The sequence below is a fragment of the Camelina sativa genome, chromosome 19 (genome assembly GCF_030686135.1).
Source record: "Camelina sativa cultivar CO46 ecotype springtype chromosome 19, ASM3068613v1".
Taxonomy (NCBI): domain Eukaryota; kingdom Viridiplantae; phylum Streptophyta; class Magnoliopsida; order Brassicales; family Brassicaceae; genus Camelina; species Camelina sativa.
Window position 1 is genome coordinate 22,462,466 of NC_141898.1, and position 16,725 is coordinate 22,479,190.

A 16,725-nucleotide genomic window follows, 5' to 3' on the forward strand; every position below is an offset into this window, starting at 1 on the left:
AATTAAAAGATCACTATAGTACTTAGGGGTCGAATTCCATAAGGACTCTAGACTACACAATAAATTATAGAGTGTTGTTATTACGCTAAACAAGTTGATTTAAATTAAAAAAAGCAATGCAAAAATATTAAAATAGGTCTAGGGAATTTCTCAGGTAATTATGAAATATCAAATCAATAATTTAATTAGGATTCAAGCAATTAAAACTCAGATCTAGAACTCTAAACTTTGTTGTAAAATAAATCAGTTCTAACAGCAAATATTATCTAAATTTAAAACCAGAAAATTCAAGTTTCTTTGTAAAATTCTAGGTTAAAAATCAGCTTTAAGAACAGATTTAGATAAGTTCACAAAATTACTAAATCAAATCTCTTTGCAAGAAGTAATTTTGCGCATCAAAGGTTTTATTCAGGAAAATCAATTATATTCTCATATCAATTTATTTTCCTAGAGTAATAATTCTAGATGACCAGTCAAGGATTAATATGAAGAACAACCTATGATGAGGATCTAGAAAGATAATGAATACTAAATAAACAGATCTAATAAACCATAAAACCCTGTGAAAAACTCTGAACCTAACAAGCAAACTACTCAAACATATTCAATGAAGAACAAGACATCTTTTTGAATAATATATATGCAATAGAAATTAAAAGAGTAAAGGAGGAGTTTAGAAATTCTTCTCTTTACAAAGGAGTTCAGATCTCTCTCTCCCAAAAGCTCTCAATATTTCTCTCTCAAAAAGCTTCTTAGAAAATAACTTAAGGGTTTCTAAAACCTTAAAACACTATATATATATATATATATGTCCTAAAACACGTCAGGTGTTGCAATTATGGAAGACTTCGGGCAAATTTGTAAAACTTCCAAAACTTGGCTCTCTCGTTGGTTAGACTTGGTTTCGACCGATGCTAAAGCGGTGTCGATCGACACCATCACTCTGAATTGATTGCAAGTTGATTTCCTTCGGTTAAATGCTCCAAAACGATCCAAATTGCTCCATTTCGCTCCATCCGTGCCAAAGTTGTAAAAAACCTGTAAAGACTCTAAAACATTCTAGAAAACAAATCTAAAGACTCAAAAAGCACACTTATATCATGGTTAAAAACCATAAAAACTATGATATATCAAGTCAGCAGATTCCGAATATGACTGAGAAGGGAAAAGAAGAAGAAGATAGGGAAGATCATTGGAGTTAGGTGAAAGCATCGGGCATGTCAATTTGTGCTCTTATCTTTGCGCTTTATTTTTCATTGTTTTCTCTCTTTAACGAGCTTTTATACATCTATCCATCTATTTGGTTTGGTCTCAAGAACATGGTTTTGCTGTTTCTCTTAGTTCTCTGTCTTAATCTAAGTATTTTTGCTCTAACTTTCAACATTGTTTCTTCTGGATGAGAATTGTTCTTGCTGTGTTTGTCATTTTTGTGTGATGGGAACAATTTCATGATTTCACCATGACTCAAATACTTAATGGCATTTGAAGAAAACATTTTTTCAATTCTACCGTTCTTGGTCGTCTATATAGGAGATATATAAATGTAAAAGATATATGTGTAAATAGTTAAGGAGAAAAACCTAAGGATCATATGTATATATATTGTAAATCAATCTCAATAATACACAAGTCTTTCCTTACATGGTATCAGAGCTATAGGATCCAAAGACCTAACTCTCTTTTTCGCCGCCATCTTCCTCTTTTCTTTTTCTTCTTCTCTGTTTCTCTTTTAACGGCGTCTCCTCCATCTGATGTCATCGACTCCTCTAATGCCACGACACTTCACACTGTCAATATTGTCTATATTGTCTCAGTTTTCATGTTCTTAAATTATGCAATTTCTAAGCTGAGTTTTAAAAGGTTGAAACTTTTGGTTCCTTGTAACAATGGGTTTTGCCTTTGATGTTGAATCCTGTGAGAACATGCTTTGTTACTTCTTTAAGTTCTCTGTTTAAATGTGAGAATATATGCTTTTAGGTGTCCTCTTTTCTTCGTCAAAATCTTGTTGATTTTTTCATTTGTATGTGATATCAATATTCAAGATATATATTTTTCTATTTTGTTAGAAATCAATATTCATGATATGATAGCAACAAAATAATTATTTATCAGATTCTTAGTCTTATGATAACCCCAAAAATACGAACAAGTTCCGACCGTAAATGCTTTCTTAAAAAAAGCCTCCTAAGAAAATATTGGTGATGCTCATGTCAGTCAAACGTGAGCTTTCTTGAGTTGCAGCACAAGCTCTCCAAGAACAAGATGTTAAGGACGCCTTCAAGGATTATGAGTTAGGAAAAGAGGGGGCGATCTATTTCAGCAGATTTGATTCGGATTGTAACATCCACGAACCGGAATCCCGGCTTGGGATGTGCATCGATCGATGCTGGAGGAGCATCGGTCGATGCTGACTCTTTTTCCTGCGTTTTGACTTAAGTTAAACGCTGCGTTTTGGGCAAAAGGGAAAGGAAAACCCTTAAGTCGTTTCTTTTGTCTCATTAGTTGTTTTGGCCGCTTTTGAGAGAGAGAAAAGAGAGAAAGAGTGTTCTTGGTGTTCTTCGAGTTTTCCTGGAGATTTGAGGCTGTTCCTGTAGAGATCTGTAGCTGGAATCGTTGTAGGAGCTTCCTAGGAGCGTTGTTTTGCTTGTTTAAGGTTCAGATTCGTCTTGGCAAAGGTAAGTGCATGACCATGGCTTATCTAAGCTGGAGATTACTCTGATCTGTTTGTTTCTGTGTTGTTAGGCTTGCTAGTATGTTATGTGAGGCGTTAGGAAGCTTTCTTGTGGCTTGGGATCGATTCTTGTGGTTGCAGGAACGAAGATCTGGCGAGAAGCTTCGGGGAAAACAATGCTCGGCATGAGCATCGGTCGATGCACTATGTGCGTCGGTCGATGCTAGTGCGATGACGGCGCGGATTGACCTAGAAGCGTCGGTCGATGCCAGGTGGAGGCGTTGGTCGATGCGATTAGGGTTTCCGCGTGATGTCGAGTATGTGTCGATCGATGCAAGTGGAGGCATCGGTCGATGCAAGTGAACCTGGTGTCGATCGATGCATACCTTGTGTCGGTCGATGCTGGTCCCTGATGGTGTCGGTCGATGCAATCTTTGTGTCGGTCAATGCAGAGCCTAGTTTGTTTGTTGATTGTTGTTTTATGGTTAGGGTATCTCTATTGCTTGTGTGTATAGCTCAATAGATGGGAGGATTGCTTTACTGAGTGTTTATAAAATACTCATGCATTGCAATTTGTGTTTGTGATGCAGGTAAAGGCAAAGTGTGATCGTGGAATCAAGGCAATGAAGAGGAGGATGTTCTAGGGAATCGGTTGGATGTTGTCTGGCATTGCTAGGTTGCTAGAGTTGGGTCTTTAGAACTTTTTAGGTTGCTGGTTCCTTGCTTCCTGCTGTTTGATATTGGAGTATTGTTATATTTGATTATTGGTTATTAGTTATTGGATTATTATTTGGATATTGGTATCTGTTATTTCCGCTGTTGGTTGTGCTTGTGGTTAGGTGGCTAGTGGGTATGGGACCACTAGTTGTAATTTATATTATATTTATATTTATTATTTATTAAAAAAAATGGGTCGGATCGTTTCACGGATAAAGGCGGGAAAATCCCTCAAGTACAAGGTGTTCAGGTGCTGATGAGAGCTCTAGGAAAAGAGGCGGTTGGAGGGTGTGCCTAAGATAGTAAAGATCCTTAAGGAAGCTTTGGGGAGGGGTGTTGCTTAGAGGACTACAAGAGGATGGTGAGAGCTATTGATGCAGATGGTGTGATGGATTGGTTAAAATGAAAGAGTTCATTAGGGTGATGTCTTCCAACAATGTGTATATACAGTATAGTTTTACGAAAATAATTTGAAATTTGATTCAGTCTTCATTAATTTGAAATTTTTGCGTATCCTCCGTACGGAAATTTTATATTAATTTTATGTAATTTACTATTATTATTTAGTCTTCCATATAATAATATTTTACTTCGTAGTAAACATAAAAAATAATAAGAATTATTTTGTTATAAACTGAAAAATAACCTTAACACTCAAATAAATTTCCAAATAACACTATATATACTAGACTCAGATCCCCACAATATCGCGGGGGAAGTATTTTAGAAAACAAATTAAATTTAAAATTTAAAATTATACATCATGAAATCATTTCAATGTAATAGAATAGTTTGAATACATAAAAATTAAACATAAACTGTTACTAAAACACAACCATCAAAACGAAAACTTATAACAAAAAATGTCATGTAGAATAGACGCAACTTTGCAAAAAACGTTGTTTAAATTATTATAAATATTAGAAATTTTATGAAAAACTATAGTAAAGAGCTACAATTAAAAAAGTCATTACGACAAAGTGATCTTAACTGAGAATACTGAACTAAGGGTTGTAATGAGTAAATGTAACTTTATATTAAATAATTATAGTTAAAAATATATTTAATAATTAGTGAAACTGTATCAACGAAAAACAAAATAAAATAAATTTTAAATATTAAAATAGTTTTTCACGAAAGTTACAATAAATAGACGCAAATGTAAATTCTATATTAAGTTTTATTAAATTTATATCTTGCTATAACGTTGAATATTATATATTAATATTCAAATTATTTAGATTCAACATAAAATAAAACAGAAAATTTGTTTCAAAATGATTTGTTACTTATTGATGACGAGACAAATATTTAGAAAGTTCAAAAGACATGACTATTTAAATAGACACACCAATTAGAACGAAAAGTTGTGATGAAAAAAAATATATATATAGTGAAAAGACACAACTCTACAATGAACAAATACAACTGTTTGAGTTTACAAAATAACAAATAAAAAAAAAATTACAAAACAGTACTAAAAAAAGTCGCCACTGTTGTACGTATTTATTCAGACTGTTATTATTATTAAATATTTAAATATTTTTAGACAAAAAGTTACGATAAATAGACGCAACTGGAAGTTCTATATTAAACTGTATTAAATTTCTCTATCGCTATAATCATTTCTAATATTTTAGTTAAATTAAAGAATAACGTTGAATATTAGATATTTATATTCAATTATTTAGGTTCAACATAAAATGGAAAAGTTGTTTCAACAAACTTGTTAGTTACTGATGAAGAGACAAATATAAAGAGAGTTAAAAAAACATGACTATTCAAATAGATACACCTATTAGAACAAAAGGTTGTGATGCAAAAAACATAAAAAAAATATAGTGAAGAGATACAACTCTAAAATGAACAGATACAACCGTTTAATTTTTTTTTTAAACAAATAAAAACAAAAATTTTACGAAAATGTACTACAAAAAATTGCAAACTGTTGTGTTTGCACTTGATTATACTAATAACTCATATAAACTGCTTTTAAATAGAAGACATCTTTATTACCATATTGAAAAATCAAATCCAAAAACTCACTATATAATCCATCTAACTCTTGAAAAAAAACTCTAGGTATTTTCATTAAATTTTGGGAGATTCCCTAAAATAGCACCAAAATAAGTTTTTTTCCCAAATCTAGCACAAGATCTCTAAAATTCCAAAAATAGCACTATATTTCAAAATTAAATTGTAAATTCAAAATACTAAACCCTATCTCTCAAAACTATACCCTAAATGTGAAATTGAGAATCCAAACCTAAAAAAGAAAATTCTACAAATTAATTTTAAATATTTTAATATATTAAATAGTGCTATTTTTGGAAATTTATGGAATGTGTGTTATAGTTGTCCATCGAACTTGTTTTAGTGCTATTTTAGGGTATTTCTCTTAAATTTTTATATTTAAAATTAAATAAAAGTTGTAAATAGTTTTATCATTCCAAAAATCCTTTGTTAAATCAAGAATTGGAGGAATTTATTTACTTTTAAAAGAATGAATTCTAGAGAATAATTTAGAAAGCTGTAAAAACCGTTGAGATTGAAATTTAGAAAGCTGTAAAACCGTCATGGCAAGAAAATGAAAACAGTTCAAACAAAAATATATATATATATATATATATATATATATTTTAAAAGATATGAATATTCGAATAAACACAACTCTACAATGAACAGTTGCAACTTAAAAAACCGTTATAATGAACAATCAGAACTTTTTGTAAAACACAAAATTTTTATTTTTTACAGATTTTATTGGAAAATTATCCAAAAGGTATGATTGAAAATTGAAAAAACACAAATTTTGGTGGTATTTATTCTGATTGTTATTATATGTAGATTGTGTTATTCTCAACTATAAAAATAACTATATTAAAATTTTAATACTCTACGATAAAAATAATAATGATACTCAAATAAATTTTGAAATAGCACTATCTTTATAATGTGTTCTTCAGGCTCCACAACGAAAATAATTATATCAAAATTTTAATACTTTACCACAAAAATAATCATACTCAATTAAATTTTCAAATAGCACTATATATATGTGTTATTCTCCAGTACAAAAATAATCAATACAATAAAACTTGAATGTTTTTCACCAGAGCATAAGACATTAATATTTTGGTTAATTTTAGTTTAGAGCTAACACATCAGTTTTTTTCCTTCCAATTAAAACATTTTATTAATACACTTCATTCTATATTTTTAACCCCTGTTTTAAAATCCCGCCTAGCACCGATTACGCCCCGCAAAATCGCTAGGCCCACTCTCTCCGCCTCGATTAATGACTAATCTCTGCCTAGCATCGATTAACTAAATTTATCTGTCTAATTGGATTATAACCCATATAATCTGATTGGTTTCCGCTTAATTTTGTCTATAATAATTATTTTTAAAGCCAAATATAAATCAAATATGTATTTTTTTTTGTTATTTAGACATTTAAATTAAGAGTTTATGATGTTTTATAATAAGTAATGTACAAATTTTTAATGAAAATCATAAATTTTCTTTTAAAATTATGTTTTTATGTGTTTACCGTAATTTTAAAGACAATATTATAGTTTTATATTTTATTTGATATTTTTATTTTAACATAAACAGAATTATACATATATTTAATACTATATATTTTTATTTTATTATTAATTTAATAAAATAACCCTAAAACTAGTCCCCGATTAATCCCCGTTTAATCTCCGATTTTCTCGCTAGGCGCGAGACCCACCCCGACCGCCTGACTAGCGCCTAACGATTTCTAAAACTGGGTTTTTAATACCTCAGCTTTTCTAATTAAAATAAAAACTAATTGTCTCATTAAATAAAATTAGTTTCTCAGTAGTTTGTTGGACCCAACGTGATGCTTAAAGTAAGCACACAGAAAAATACACCTTTTTACACTAATTATTAGTGTTTTTACATAATAGTAAATTATCAGTAGTAATTTGATAACATATTTATAGTAGGGAATCAAACTCAGTTAGAGAGAGCCAGAGAGGTGTGTGGTGTTCTGTTATAAAATAGTCATATATATGCTTCCAAGTTCCAAATCATATGTAAACTTTTGAAGTTCAAAAACAAATGTTTTATATTATGTTCTAGATTTTTCTCAAATCTTTCATTTAAAAATAATATATATATATATATATAGTTGGAATATGTGAATAGTTACGTAAAAAATAGAAAGATGTAAACTTCAATCTTTTCAACTTATGAGGTGAACTTTTAAACCACTAACCAGCACCATTAGTTAGTTAATTTGACATACCATAATTTCTTTTAGACGTTAGAATCAAAGTTCTATAATTATCGTCTTACATTCACAAAACCTAAAAGAAACACAATTTCTGTATCACAATATTAGACCACAACAGTGAACAAAACTTATTATAGAAAAGTCTATGTTTTTAAGTTTTAACAACGGATGAGGATACTCATGAAATGATCAATACAAGAAAAGTTGCATGGTTTTACCAGAGCATGACACCTCAGCTTTTGTATTGAAGCAGAGACTAACACATCAGTTAAAATCAATACCCAATCAAATTAAAACAATTAATACACATCGGCTTTTTTTACTTTTACGTGGACAAAAATAAAAAGAGAAACGACGCTCGATTTCTTCTTCTTTATTGTTGTTTATACTAACGTCTTCAGGATTTGGTGGAGTTAGGGGTTTATTCAATTTGATTTATCTGATTACGACTTTGGGGCTACAAAAGCAAGGATGCATCTTTGCATATCACCTACCATGAGAAGCAGTACAATTTCGAGCATCAATGAGTTTACTGATTTATTCGATCAAAGTTGCATCTCGTCTTATCTCTCACCGATCTATCTTCCTCCGTAAAAATGGTTCATAAATTGTTTTTAACTCTAAGTTTGTTCGATCAAAGGTAAGCAGTTTGTTGATTTAAGAAATTTTCATTTGTAGAGTTTGATCTTTTGTAAGACTGTCTTAAGAACTTGCAGGCCCGTTCAAAAAAAATTGTGGAAACAAGTATGAATCATGCTTTAAAATTGTGGCCAATGGTTTGCTAAGCTTACACTATGCTGCATCTCCATGCAAGTCCGGGAAAATCCCCTTCTTATCTATAAGGTTCACTATTAAAAAAAACTGATTTCTCTAAAAGAGTATAACGAGAAGAAAGTAGTAAACTTTAAGCTACTTTTTAAACTCTTGGTAGAGATCCTTAAACTCAATGATTCTCTTAGAAGAGTTTGCTATGAAGTCTGGCTATATATTGGTTGTTTATGTCAATATTGTGTGTCAATATGATAATCATAGGTGGTATATTTTTTTTTGATACACATTGAATTCAAATCAACATGTGAGATAGTTCCTACAAGGCTACAACAAAGAACTACAACTCGATTTTACAACATTGAATTATATCTATCGTTCTGACATATGTGAGGAAAGCAGATCTGCTGCAGAGGATAATCTTCTTTATATTTAAAGTCATGAAACAAAGGTTCCAAAAGAAAAGTCGGTATGGAGGAGATCTGAGTATGTGTAATCCAAGTTGCTCTCTTAATTTACTTTTGTGAATGTGTAGGTGTATAGGTAATGTGTATAGAACATAATTTGTATTGGATTTTCTGTTTAACATTTTGGTGGAAGGGAAGGGGTTTAGAGTAGAGCTGGTCTCGGGTTATAGTTTTCTTGTTGGATTTATGAGATTGGTTAAGGATAAAAGACATAAACATAGAGCTTCTCGTGCTCTTGGGTTACTTAAACCACACAAGTTTAGAGCTAGATGGTTAGCATTGGAGCAATACCTCAATTAGTCATATATCACCGTCTTTAGACTCGAAATGTTTGGTATTACTATTTGTTTTTGATGCTTTGTGTTCAGATTATTGTTTCAGTTGTTTTCATCTTCATGCATGGTAACCTTTCTTATCTGTCCAAGCTACTTCTTCTTCCATCTTCTCTTCTTATTTGTTGTATACTATTGTAATAATGTGATATGGTTTCCCAAGAGAAAGTGTGACTGAAGATTATTGACATCAAAAGTAATATTAATTGAACTGCACATAAATATTGAAGTATACTAAAATTATCTAAAATAAATACAAAACATTGTGTTTGATTGTAAAAAAGAAATGATCTCCATCATTATACTCTCTTTTATATTTCCATCATCATTAATATCATGTTTTACAAATGTTTTGTATGATGATTAGTATCACATTAGTTTTAAAGCAAAAAATAGCCTAAAATTATGTATCCAAACATCATGAATTCTATGTGTTCAAGAGGGTTTGTAAACGAGAAGCAAATCAAGAACTAAGGGTTTGAAATCCCCAAACTTATTTCTTAAGGTAATAAAGTTATAAATATATTCAAAAACTAAATTTATGAAATCAAAAACTCAAGTATCTTACGATGATGTAAATTATAATAACAAAAAAAAAATTACTTTTAAAACTAGGTTATTAACCCGCCCTATGCGCGGGTATATTTGTATTAAGTTTTTAAAAATTGTTATACACTTTATAATAATATAAATTGCTATACATTGATATGTAGTATGTAAAATATTATAGTTTTTTAGTTTTGTTTTTTATAATACAAATGTTCTTTTAATCATATTTCTTTCTTATTTATATAAATTAAATTTAGAAATAGTTCTTTTTTCAATTTTTTTTTGTATTTCCATATATTTTGAATGGTGAAGTCTTAAAGGTGCAAGACGGAGTTGAAGATTTTGTTTATTAATGTTCTGATCTATGCTTTTTGTTTATTTTTGCGTTTTCAAACATTTTTTAAAAAACATCTAACAATTCGTCTCTAAAAGCTTAATTCAATATGCGCATAAGCTTTCCCATTCTTTAGGAGATATGCAGCTAACTGAAAATTTGGTTGTTGTTCTGGTCGCCCCAAGCATGTGAATGTATTTCTATCACGGTGTTTGATGTATATTATAAACTAAGAAAAACAAATTACACAAATTGATCATCAAATAAATATAACAACTGCAACATGTAATGAGAAGACATCGCTGATCACACCAAAGATTCTCTACTTGACATGTCTTCGGAATACATAGATCGAACTCCATAAAAGACAAGTTAATGTTCATTGGATATAATGTCATATTACATGCATCATGACATAAACATTATTTGCTTGTACTATATATAAATGCCTCGAGAGTTCCCTTGATTTTTATTTTAATCTACAAAAAACTATAATCTAATAGACTAATACAAAGGTTATGTACAACCAACCTAGCATTCATTCACCCATAATCAACAAAGTTAAGAAAATTAAATCAAGAAAACTACCTAACAAAAACCTAGAAAAGTTTCATCACCATCCGAAATTTTCAGTACTACGATTATTAGTTTGTAACTTGCTAATACTATACCTTACCACAATACCACAAGACAACACTCATGTTCTTCTTCCTTCTTCATCTTGCTCGCATAACTTAGATCTTATAACAAACCACATTAAAGTCTTCTTTATTCACCATCCTCCATTATATTGGCCAATGTCTTTAACTCATTTACTGTGGATCTAATATGCTCTTTAACCAATTCTAATCTCCTCGAATACACTCCAAAGTCCAGAATCTATTGTCTCCTCCACCGTTCGTCACCTGCTTCTCTACCTACAAAGCCTAGATTCATCAACGGCATTAGCATCAAGCTCAACACACCTAGACCAGGAGCACCACCTACAGGAAACTCACCCATTACAACCATCATCATCCTCGTTGTACCATTCATCATCTCTTTGATCATAAGCAATACACAATTGTTACCGTATCTTCTATCAATTCATCAAGATTCCTCCCATCGCTAAAATCACCAACCCCGACCACATTCTCGTTATAATTAACAGATTGCCCCGTCGCATGGCCTCCATTTATTATTTATATAGGAAAAAGATATAGGGTTGATCGAATATTTTTATGTTAATATTTTTTTGTTGTAAAATAAGAATGTAAGTTTTATATATTCCATGTTTGACAAAAGAAAATTTACATTTATTTTTTCTATATATATATATATATATATATATATATTTTTAATATCTTATTATAGAAAATTAATATTTAAAATTATAAAATGTTAATAAAGAAAAAAATGTAAATTAGTGACATGTCGAATTCCGATTGGTTGTTTAAAATCCTAGGTTTTGAACCCACGCTACGCGTGGGTTTGTTTGATATATTTTGTTAAAAATTATATATGATTGATGACAGTTATGAAATATTAGCTTATAAAAAATTTTAAATTACTATTGATTGGTGAAAATTTTATATTTTAAAAATATAAAAGTCACTTGTATTAAAAATTCAAATTTGATCAAAAGAATAATGAAATTAATTGGACGTCCAGGTGAGGCGGATCGAAATGGTGACCTAGAATATCCTAAACCGTTTCTTTGACCATCAGACAAACAAAACATTATTATAATCATAATTTAATCTTGTTTTCTCATATTTAATTGACCACCATTATCTATGTCTTCGTAATTTATTTTTCACTGTTTTCTTACTCTTCATATTCTTTCTCAACATTTTCATTGTCAAATTTTCATGATAAATGTCGTCGTCACTTTTACCGTCTGGTTCTTCATTATACTCTTCTTCTTCCTCTTTCTCATTTGCTTCCTCACATTCTTCCATTGGATAATCATTTAAAATCTTTTTTTAAACTACCACACAACTTGTTAACCCATCAAACTCAAATACCAAAATCATTGCCTCTTGTAAATACACTTATTTATAAGTATTTTTAATATTGAAATTTAACATAATTTTGAAAATGTTAAATATTGAGTTGTCTAATCTCAATTGATCGTTTAATATAGAAAATTCTAGAAATTTTAAAAATGTTAATATGACATGTCGAATCCCGATTGAATGTTTTAAATATTTATAATATTTTAAACATTCCATAAAGTTTAAATATTTATAATATTTGAACTTCTTAAAAATTTTAGAGTTAAATATTAATAATACTTAAACTTTTTATAGAGTTTAAATATTTATAATATTTTAAACTTTCTATGGAGGTATTTATAATATTTTTAAACATCCTATAAAGTTCAAATATTTGACCTTTATAAAAGTTTGAATAATTATAATATTTTAAACTTTTAATTTTTTTTTAAATTTGGATGCCTGATAAATCAAGCTTCCTGCTCATTCGTTGTTGGAAGCATATTAGTCTTATTTATAATGGTTCCTAGCCATTGTCTAAATCTTTCTAGCCGATGTGGGACATTGTAAATACACTTATTTATAAGTATTTTAATATAGAAATTTAACATAATTTCCAAAATGTTAAATATTGAGTTGTCTGATCGCGATTGGTTGTTTAAAAAATTTCTTAATATAAAAATTCTGGAGATTTAAAAATTGTTAATTAGTGACATGTCTAATGTTGACTAGTTGTTTAAAATCCTTTGTGGACGGCCTTAGGAGCTTATAGCTCGTACTTTTATTTAGTATAGATTACCAAAACATATATTATATTATGAAACTGGAAAAAACAAAAAACAAAGCACAAAAAATATAACTAAAATAAAATAAAAAACTAATCTCGCGGCGTAGCGCGGGTACTATCCTAGTTACGTTAAAATTTAAATACTCTACTACAAAAATAATGATATCGAATATCGTACTAACCTACACAATTAATATGATTATGCTCTAATTGATAAATATCTTTATTTTTTTTGCCTCTAAGGAGCTGCAAGACCCAACAAAAATAGGAAGTTGAAAAATAACTTTGGGGATTCTGAACTAATAGTTCAGTACATGTCTGATTGCAATACAGAGTAATGTACATTCATTTTGCACTACGGCAACTAACTAACCGACAAAAAGTTAAACATCTCCATCTTCTAGAATCATTAGCAAGTCCTTCTTCACTCGTGAACCTGCATCACAAATCAGAAGATGTATCATCGACAATACGTTTGAAAACCCATTAGATAAACTCTGTTTCTCCCATCTTCTCAATCACGCCGCCAGATCAAAATAGTCAATAGACCATAAAAAAACGAAATTATTAGTCCGAATGAAATAAAAACTACATACACATGTTAATAACTTAAAGACGAGCCAATAGCTTGCCGCCCACTTGGACGTCACATTAGCCTATTTTTGTTTTTCTAACCGACTAAAATCGGAATATATATATATATATATATATATATACTAGATTTTCACCCGCGGTTTTTTCTTAAACTAAAACTTTTAAATTTTAAGTTATAATTGTTTGTTGATTTTGTTTAGTGTTTGAGATCATATAATTAGATTTAGATGGTTAATTTTAGGGTTAATTCATGGTATATTGCATGATATTTGTTTTTTACATAATCGTAATTTAATTAATTTAATTAATTTTTTAATATTCTAATATTGACGGTGTTAATAAAACAATAACATGATGACCACCGAATTAATCATATTTTCATTTATATTTATATCAACTCAAATCAATCCTGCTATATAACCGTCATGTGATATTTAAAACTAAAATTTATCTAAAACAATTTTTTGGCAGAAGCATTTAATTTAGTATTTACTTAAATTACTTTAGTAACCCACAAGATCATTTTTACTTTTACATGTTACATTTTTACGAATACTTGATTTATTTTTAATGTTAAATAATTTAATTTCTTGTATTTTTAAAGATTTAATCCATAAATTGATATATAAATAATTGGTAACCTATCCTTTTAAAATTTTAATATTTTGAAAATGATTTAAATGTCAGAATAAATTTTAATTAGTAAATAAAGAGCATCATTGTAATGAAGAAGTCATATTTCTGATTTGTTTAAGTAAATACGATGATCGGTTATGTTATTTCAGTTAAAAAAATATTAGACGAAGAGTTGTTAGTTTTGATAAAGTAGAAACGTTGGGACCTCAACAAACAGAATCCAGTGAATCCGACCAAGCCCCGGCGAGTCTTGGTTTCTACTCCGAGCAACCCCTTTTCTGACACCTTTGTTGCAAAAAATATGAGTATCTTCGTATTAGAATTTTTTTTGTCTCATATACTCTGTAATAGAAGATTTTGGCCACAAAGATTGCATTTTTAAAAACACACATTTTTAAAATTGGGACTGATCTGTAAATAAAATAAACATGATAATGACTCATACCTATGTAAATAAAATGATTTTTATTCGTGGGTGACCATTAATTCACAACAAAATAAGGCGCACTACCTATTTCCAAGCTAAAGAAACATGGCACGTAACTATCTTAATATAATGTTGTCGTTGTGTAGGTGACCCTTCACAACAAACTAAGTAGACGCAGCCCAATCATCCTCAGCAAGCTATGGTTAGAATGGTTAGTTAGTAATAATGACTATTTGCATAAATACTTTACCTAAGTCTAAATTTGAGAAAGCAAGACTGTTTTTGCATGATAAACAATTTAATTTAGTAAATGCATTTGAAACATGAAATTATACACTATAGGATCTGGTAAAACAAATCAACCATCTAATTATATGTTTATGTTGGTGTACATTACTTTACATAGAGTCTTATTTTACTATAAATGAGTTTTGTCAACTTAAATAATATACAATTACAATAAACTTTACATGAGAACCTTTAGGTTATTTCAAAAAATATTGAACTCAGAAACTCCAGTTTTCAAACAATTTCCCTTCTACTTCACAAGTAATCATTCATATAATAATAGACTTTTGTGGACTGATTCATTTTACAGTCGTTCTATTATATTAAAGTAAAAGATGGAATAATTTGAAACACGAGAACAACCATCATCTCAACAGGTTAGTTTATTGTAATTGTATATTATTAGGCTCATGTGGTTCATATTAGCTAAATAGGCATAAGTAGAATGAAAAAAAAAAGATGGTGAAACTTTATTGAATAACAAAGGAAAAGAGTAGGCAGAATTCCCATTTGGTTATTCATAACATTGTACAGCGAAATAAATCTCAACCAAGATAAAAAAGAATAGTTTTTAACAGAAAAAGAAAAAAAAATAACAGGGAATAGTCTTAGAAATGAAATTCAAACCTGTAACATCTGCGAACAAGAATTTGCATTTTTGGTCTGAGTGTCGATCGACACCAAGGGTGTGTCGATCGACACCATCAATTCCGGTTTCGACCGGTTTGTTTTGATTGTTGGCTGGTTCGGTTTGGTTCAATTAGAAATCCCTAAACCGACATATTTAAGAGGTGGGTCGACGAAAAAGGGTTAAGAAAAGTTTCTTTTTGTCGCCGCTTAAGTGTTTCAAAGAGAAAAAGGAGACTTGTGAGTGTTCTTGAGGTTTGGAGAGATTGTGGTGGTTTCTGGGAAGATCTGTTGCTGGGATTGCATCAGAAGCTTGCTATGAGTGTGTGATAGCTGTCTTTGATTCAAATTCTCCTGCAAAAGAGGTGAGTGCATGAACATGGCTTATCTAAGCTTGAGAATTCTATGTTTCCTTGTGATTTTGAGTTGTTTGATTGATTCCTTGCTTGCTTGTGGTTGTTTTGGTGTGTCTACGTCCATCTATGGATTATGGATGAGTTTGGGATGAATGGGAGGCTTTGGGAAGCGTAGATCTGCAAGAGAGCGTCGAGGAAGACGAGGTGTCGGTCGACACTTATGCGAGGACGGCTCGGGAACCTTTGGGAGTGTCAATCGACACCATGTGGAGGTCGTAGTGGTCGTGGTCGGGGACGGGGTCAGGTTCCCGAGGCCAGTGAGTGTGTGACCCAGAGCATGGCCAGTGAGGAGGTAGCCGAGTCACAGGTTCATCCTAGTGTGTCTGGAGACCAGGCTGGTTTGGGTGACGGCAGGGCGGATGGGCCCGGTGTCGGCACGGTGTTACCGTAGGTGTGAGGGTTGCAGCGGAGGGTGCTCCAGGCAGGGAGGATATCTTGATGGGATTGCTATCTCAGGTTTTGGCGCGGCTTCCAGCAGAAGTGCCGCCAGTGGCTGGTGGGCAGATCCAGTGGTGCCGCCAGGGGTTTGTGGGCAGGTTCCAGTGGTGCCGCCATTTGTTGGTGGGCAGGTCCAAGTGGTGCAGCCTGTGGCGGGTTTGCAGGCAGATGTGCAGCCGGGGGCCAAGATAGTGGACGCTCAGTATGTGTAGATGATGGTGCAGCTGCAACAAGTGAGAGCGGGGTATTTCTCGGGAGGTACGGATCCTAGTGTAGCGGATGAGTGGAGAGAGCGGATGGAGGATCTTTTCCGGTCGCTTCGGTGTCCCGACCAGTTTAGGGTGGATTTGGCAGTGTACTACTTGTCAAGTGATGCACGTGTGTGGTGGAGGTCGGTGACAGCTCGGAGGGTGCAGCGGGATATGACT